Genomic DNA, 7,500 nt, shown 5'->3' on the forward strand with positions numbered 1-7,500 from the left:
TCTCTCTCTCACCTTGGCACAATATTTTTTCGTCTCAATAAAATAATGAACCAGATTATCGCTACCACCACCACCACCACAACCAACCTCCACCACCACCACCCACCACCACTACTACTACTACTACTACTACTACTACTACTACTCCTATTACTACTACTACTACTACTACTACCACTACTACTACTACTACTATTGCTGCTGCTTCTTCTACCTCTTTTATTATTACCATTTTCCTCCTCCTCCTCCTCCTCCTCCTCCTCACTATTACTGTTACCGCTATATAGTAAATCTAAACTACTACTACTATATGCTGCTACTACTACTATTACTACTACTACTACTAGTACTACTTATAATAATAATTATAATAATATTAATAATAATAATAATTTTATTCAAACTATTTATTAAATTTACTAACATTTGTATTTTTATTTATTCTCTCTCTCTCTCTCTCTCTCTCTCTCTCTCTCTCTCTCTCTCTCTCTCTCTCTCTCTCTCTCTCTCTCTCTCTCTCTCTCTCTCTCTCTCTTTCATCTAACGAGTTGAACACCAATTATACATTTTATTGACTTGTCTCTGACCCATCCACGCATTCATCCACATCACCCGTGCAATCATCCACCTGAGGCAAGGTGAGGGTTTGAAGGAGGTGTCACAGGCATCAAATACTGTATCAGGTCCTCCAGGGAGAGGGAGAGGGAGAGGCCTGCGCCAAGTCAGCGCCCCGCCATAGTGACAGTTTTGTGCCCTGAATGATGCAAGCAGTGGTTTGAGGGAGTCTGTTGGTCCTGTCATGCAAGTTAAGGTATCCTTTGTGTTGTTAATGAAGTGTTGGGGAGGCTAGTGTGAGTGTGTGTGTGTGTGTGTGTGTGTGTGTGTGTGTGTGTGTACTGCAAGCAATGCTATTGGTACACCCACCCCCAGCCGTGACATACCTGTGACGTGTGTGTATATGTGTGTGACGCTAACCTCTTGCTGTGTGTGTGTGTGTGTGTGTGTGTATGTGTGTGGCCAGTGGGGAGACGCCACGTCACAGGTTGGCAGGCAGGAAACAAGAGTGGATCAGTTTTGGCCTGGCTGTGAAGGTGAGCGGGTGGAGTGTCAGTACTGTTACTGGATTTGTATTAATATTACGTTTGCAAGACAATTGAGCGGCATAGTTTGTGTTGACACGGCTTATTACCGCAGTCTGCACAGCGTCTGCAGTGTGGCAAGCCTTATAAGTACAGTGTGTGTGTAATGACGTACCTTGTGTCCGGTAATGCCCTTAGGGATTGTGCTACTTTGCCTTAGGTTACTGTCCCTACACACACACACACACACACACACACACACACACACACAACAACAACAACAAAAACAGCAATAGCAACAATAGCAACAAGAAGATCAACAACATTGACATGACCCACTACCCCACCACATCACCCCCACACGCACCCATTCATCGAAAACCTTACCTAATCACACACACACACACACACACACACACACACACACACACACGCTGGGAAGAGAAAGAAGAGGTGGGGAAGAGGCTGTAAGAAACAGATATCGAAGGGAAGACTAGGTTTGTTTGTTTGTTTTATGTTTGGATAGCGTACAAACACACACACACACACACACACACACACACACATACACACACACACACACACACACACACACACGTGCGCGCGCGCGTGCGGAAGGATGCTTGCACACATGCACGCACACACACACAATTAAGTCAGAAAGTAGATATATAGCCTTCAAAATTACTTTAAATAATTAGTGAGGAGGCGGCCATCTTTGTTTTCAGCTGAAGCCCCGCCCCTCAGGCGCCATGATGGTCTGGCCCGATTCCAATAATATTTTTATTTCGTAAACTTGTATATTGCGGCTTTTTAAGTGAGTTGTTATGGTTTGTAAAAATATTTAGTGATGTTTTGAATGTTTTCCATAAGTGTGTGAAGGGAAATTTGTTGATTATGAGGCCGTTTTATTGTAAACAAGTGTTGCTTTTTTCGGTTATTTTTCTAAGGTCGCCCTAGAAAAAAAATTATTTCAGCCGCTAGGCAAGATTTTATTGGCTCAAAAAATCGTTTTAGGTTATTAAAGTGTGTTTTGATCCTGTTGAGTGAAATATGTGGAGTTTTAAAAGATTTATAGGCGTGTGAAAGGTGGAAAAGTTGACATTTATTATTTCTTTATTTCTTTATTTCAGCTTGTAACTATCTTTTGATTGTTTGTAAAAATAGTTTTGATTTTTTTAAGTGTTTTGCATTCCTGATAAAATAGATTTGTGGACTTTACATTGTTTTTTTTTATCGTGTTTGTTCCAACACTTTTTTAATCGGTTCTTTTAAAATATCTTTATTATTAGTCAGGCTGGGAATGGTTTTACATTCCCAATATTAGTTAAACTATTTGACAAGTCAGAATATATTAGGCATTCCATCTTAGCTCCATTTTTGCTAGGGGTCAATTTCAAAATGGATTCGTTAACGTATTTTTGAGTGTGACGTCATCAATGACGTCATCACACCGGGGGCCGGGACGCCCCTTCATTCCAGTCTCTATCAGTCATTGTTTGGTGTATGTATGTATGTATGTATGAGTGTGTGTGTGTGTGTGTGTGTGTGTGTGTGTGTGTGTGTGTGTGTGTGTGTGTGTGTGTGAGTGTGTGTTAGATCATCTTGAACCCCATCCGTCCCACTCCTGCGCCTTTCTGCCTCCTCCCCTTTTTTATTTATTTATTTTCCTGCTCGTATATTGTGTGTATGTGCATGTGATTAGATAAGGTTCTGCCAGGAAGGGGGGCGTGTGGGGGTGGTAAGGTGATTGGTGGGTGTTGAGGGTCATGGTGGTGACATATATATATATATATATATATATATATATATATATATATATATATATATATATATATATATATATATATATATATATATATATATATATATATGTGTGTGTTTGTGTGTGTGTGTGTCGCATCTGTGTCTTGATTTCCTCTGTTATGTTCTCTTCCCTTCCTCCTCCTCCTGTTGAATATAAATATATGGAAAGTTATTTTGGAGTGTTGCATGTGTTGCTTGTTGTTTGCACTGCTTCCATGCGTCATTTGCATTATTACCACTATTTTACCTGTGTTGTTTGCAATAATTCACAGTTTGCTTGATTTGTTGATCTGCATAGCGTGTGAACAGAGAACTAGCTGTATATGACTACTGTTTACTTGTCTACCTTATTAATTCTCCTCTCACCACTCCCCCCAGCGCTTCCTCCGTCCCCCTGTCAGATATGGAGGGGTTGGGGAAAGGATGCCGTGTCCCTGAGTCTGCCCCTGACTGGCCAGCTGACGCCCATTGATATCTCCATGGCCGTGGTGAGGCAGGAGAGGACTCAAGGTAAAACTGTTTGCTGCCTTGTTTACGTCTTCATTTGTTCTCATTACTACTTCACTTCTGGTCTCTCTAAACTTTCTAATTGGGACAGAGCAAACTTAGAATTGTTCAGTGCCTCAAAAACTCAATTCCTCCATTCACCATCTCCACACAAGCTTCCAGACAACTAGCCCCTCTTGTTTAGTGACACTCAACTACCCCCTCTTCCACACTGAACATCCTCGGTCTGTCCTTTACTTATAATCTAAACTGCAAACTTCACATCTCATTGTATAACGTTAGGCGTTCTGAGTCGTCTCCTGCAGCTTTTGTCAACCCCACACCCAGCTGTTAACTCTGTAGAGGGGCCTTATCCGTCCATCTGTCTGTCTGTCTGTGTCTGTCTGTCTGTGTCTGTCTGTCTGTATCTCTCTCTCTCTCTCTCTCTCTCTCTCTCTCTCTCTCTCTCTCTCTCTCTCTCTCTCTCTCTCTCTCTCTCTCTCTCTCTCTCTCTCTCTCTCTCTCTCTCTCTTGTGTGAATGACATTATTATTATTATTATTATTATTATTATTATTATTATTATTATTATTATTATTATTATTGTTATTGATGTTGTTGTTGTTGTTGTTGTTGTTGTTGTTGTTGTTGTTGTTGTTGTTGTTGTTGTTCTTCTTCTTCTTCTTCTTCTTCTTCTTCTTCTTCTTCTTCTTCTTCTTCTTCTTCTTCTTCTTCTTTTCCTTTTATTTATTAGCAGGTATATTATCCAGTGTGTGTGTGTGCGTGTGGGATGATGTATGCATTTATGTGTGTGTGTATGTGTGTGTGTGTGTATATTGTTACAGTAGTTTACAAACTGAAAATATACCCACAGTGTGTGTGTGTGTGTGTGTGTGTGTGTGTGTGTGTGTGTTTAGAACTATGTGGTATTTTCAGATATGGTGTGTGTGTGTGTGTGTGTGTGTGTATGTGTAAAATTAAGGTTCAAAATTAGTATTATTAATATTACTACTATTATGATTATTATGGTTTGTAATACTTGTGTGTGTGTGTGAGGGGAAGAGAGGGAGAGGAAGGCTGGTTAACACACACACATACACACACACACACACACACACACACACACACACACACACACACACACACAGGCAAGCCACACCCTCTTTCTGAATGCAACACTCCGCTGAGAGAGAACGAGTTAGGAATGAAATATTAGTGAGTGAGGTTAAGTTAGGTTAGGATAGGTTAGGAATGTCGGTAGAGTGTTGATAGAGGATGTATGTTCGTGTGTGTGTTAGGTTAGGTTAGGAGTGTTTGTGTGTGTTGGGGTGTGTTTAGAAGATGTGTCAGTGTTGATAGAGGGTGTGTGTGTGTGTTACGTTTGGAGGTAAATTGAGGTGTGACTGTGTCTTGAGTTTGTTTTGTGTGTTTTAAATGATTTGGGTGAATTTGGGGGTGTGCGGGGTCTTTTGGGTGTATTTGAGTGTGTGTGGGGTGTTCTGAATGCATTTGGGTGTGTTAGCGGCATATTCTGTGGTGATTTCGGTGTTTTGGGTGTTTTAAGCGTGTTTTGGGTGTGTTTGGATGAGTTTGTGGGTATTTTGGGGTATTTTGTGTGTGTTTTGGATGTTTTGAATGTGTTTGGATGAGTTTTGTGGAGATTTTTGGGTTTTGAGAGTGTTTTGAGTGTGTTTTGGATGTTTAAGCGTGTGTTTGGTGTGTTTGGGTGAGTTTTCTAGGTGTTGTTGGGTGTTGTTGGATATTTTGTGTATATTGTGTAGTGTTTTGGGGTGTTTTGGGAGTTTTGGGGGATATATTTCTTCATTATTAATGGGAAAACACCCTTGAAAATCTTGCTAATCATCTTTATGGATTTGAGAAATATTCGTGAGGTGAGAGAGAGAGAGAGAGAGAGAGAGAGAGAGAGAGAGAGAGAGAGAGAGAGAGAGAGAGAGAGAGAGAGAGAGAGAGAGAGTATGTGTGTGTGTGTGTGTGTGTGTGTGTGTGTGTGTGTGTGTGTGTTGGGGGAGGAAGGGGGGAGGAGCAGTGACAGGTAGACCTGACTAGGGAGGGGGATGGCTGGCGCCGGTCAGTCTTGCCCCACGCATAATGTAATAAGTGTTTCCGTATTCCCAGTAGCTTCTTTCTGTACCAAACACTGGCACGCAGCACCAGAGAGCCATGAGTACGTAAGGTGAGCCCAGCGGTGCTACCATCCCCTCATTCAGCCTTATTGCCTTCACAGCTTTGCCTCTCATCCTCCCTGTAATGTCTTGAAGTTGTTTATTAAAGTTTTTTTTTTTTTGTTATTTAGGTATTTTTTGGGGGGTTTATTTATTTAGCTTTTAGGTTTTGTTTACATCTGAGTCTGGAAACAGTTAGAAATTTAGGCGAATATTGAAGTTTCCTCAATATGTAAACAAGCAAGAAGGCAATCTTTAGCTTAGTTCCCCTTGCTGCGTTGCAAATCTCTGTAATAATTGATGTTTTTTTTTTTTAAGTGTGATTTTGGTGTATTTAGGAGTGTTGTGGGTGTTCTGAGTTTGTATTAGAGCTGTTTAAGAGTGTTTTGGATATATATTAGCTGTTGTCACGTGTGTTTTGCTTGAATTTTTGGTTTAGATTGTTTTTAGATGTATTTTACGTGTTTTGAGTGTTGTGGAGTGTTTTGAGTGTGTTGTGGAGTGTTTTTGTGTGTTTGTGGGTGTATTGAGGTGTGAGTGTGTTTTGAGTTTATTTTGGGTGTTTTAAGTGTTTTAGATGAGTCTTGGTGTGTGTTGGATTTTTTGAGCGTATTTGAGAGTGTGTGTGGTGTTCTGAGTGCGTTTGGGTATGTTAGGGGCGTTTTCTGTGGTGATGTGCATGTTTTGGATGTTTTAAGCGTGTTTTGGGTGTATTTGGATGTGTTTTCTTGGTAGTTTTGGGTATTTTGTGTGTGTTTTGGATGTTTTGAGTGTATTTGGGTGAGTTTTGTTGAGATTTTGTGGTGTTGGGAGTATTTTGAGTGTGTTTTGGATGTTTTGAGTGTGTTTTGGATGTGTATGGGTGAGTATTGCGCTCTCTCCTTCCCTGGGACTCAAAAAGTGCAGAATATTTCAATTTTTATAAAGTGTATTATAAAGTGTAACTACTGATATATATATATATATATATATATATATATATATATATATATATATATATATATATATATATATATATATATATATATATATATATATATATATATATATATATATATATATATATATATATATATATATATATATATATATATATATATATAGATAGATAGATAGATAGATAGATAGATATGAGAGAGAGAGAGAGAGAGAGAGAGAGAGAGAGAGAGAGAGAGAGAGAGAGAGAGAGAGAGAGAGAGAGAGAGAGAGAGAGATAACTAGCAAGAACTTAACATACACACACACACACACACTTACAAACCAATGCACTCATAAACATTCAAATTTCCCTCACTTTTCAATCCCTAGAAAGGAGAGAGTGCGAGACAAGACATCCTAGAAAGCCTAACATTTCTGCCAATATTACAGGATGGAGAGCTTAGGATACCACACGGAGGAGGGTGAAGGAGCCTTGGGGAAGCCTGAAGAAGGGGCAGTGAAGGAGGGAGGCCTGGAGGTGAAGGAAATGCAGAAAATTCCTCTAATAGTGAGCGCTTCGCTGGTCAGACCATCCCTCACTGAATATTTTGACCGAGGCTTCGAGATACGAGATGAGAATCCGTTTTTTAGTAGTTTAAGCCAGTTTTATGTGTTTTTGGGTGTTTGTAGATTGTTTTTATCTTGTTTTGAGTATTTTTTTGGTTTGTGAAAGGAGGGAGAAAGCTTAAATACAGTAATAATACCGAAAAAAAGGCTTAAATTGAGAGTTTTAAAGTTATCTTAGCGTATATTAAGCTGTTTTAAATGTTTTAAGTTACCAGAAGAGAGGAAGCTTAAATTTAATATTAGGATAAGGAAAAAGCTTATTTCTTGCATTAGGAAGAAAGGAAAGCTTAATATTGCCACCTCATCCCCCCAGCCCCCAGTGAGCCAGGTGACCCCCTAGAACAACGCCATCCTGCCTATTTGTGGTGTGGCAGCCCAGATCGTCCCCCTCCCTCCCTCATC

The 7,500-nt window shown here is 39.9% G+C and overlaps 1 long non-coding RNA gene across 1 annotated transcript in view; it reads left to right on the top strand.

Moving 5' to 3' along the window:
- The first annotated feature begins 3,266 nt into the window (after nucleotides 1-3,266).
- Nucleotides 3,267-7,500, top strand: part of LOC135100514 (uncharacterized) — a 5,545-nt gene continuing 1,311 nt past the window's right edge. The window contains exons 1-2 of the long non-coding RNA XR_010268759.1: nucleotides 3,267-3,395; nucleotides 6,922-7,500. The exon at nucleotides 6,922-7,500 is cut by the window's right edge and continues 288 nt beyond it. This is a non-coding gene — a long non-coding RNA (uncharacterized LOC135100514). The remainder of the gene's footprint in view (nucleotides 3,396-6,921) is intronic.

This window comes from Scylla paramamosain, chromosome 5 (genome assembly GCF_035594125.1).
Source record: "Scylla paramamosain isolate STU-SP2022 chromosome 5, ASM3559412v1, whole genome shotgun sequence".
Taxonomy (NCBI): Eukaryota; Metazoa; Arthropoda; class Malacostraca; order Decapoda; family Portunidae; genus Scylla; species Scylla paramamosain.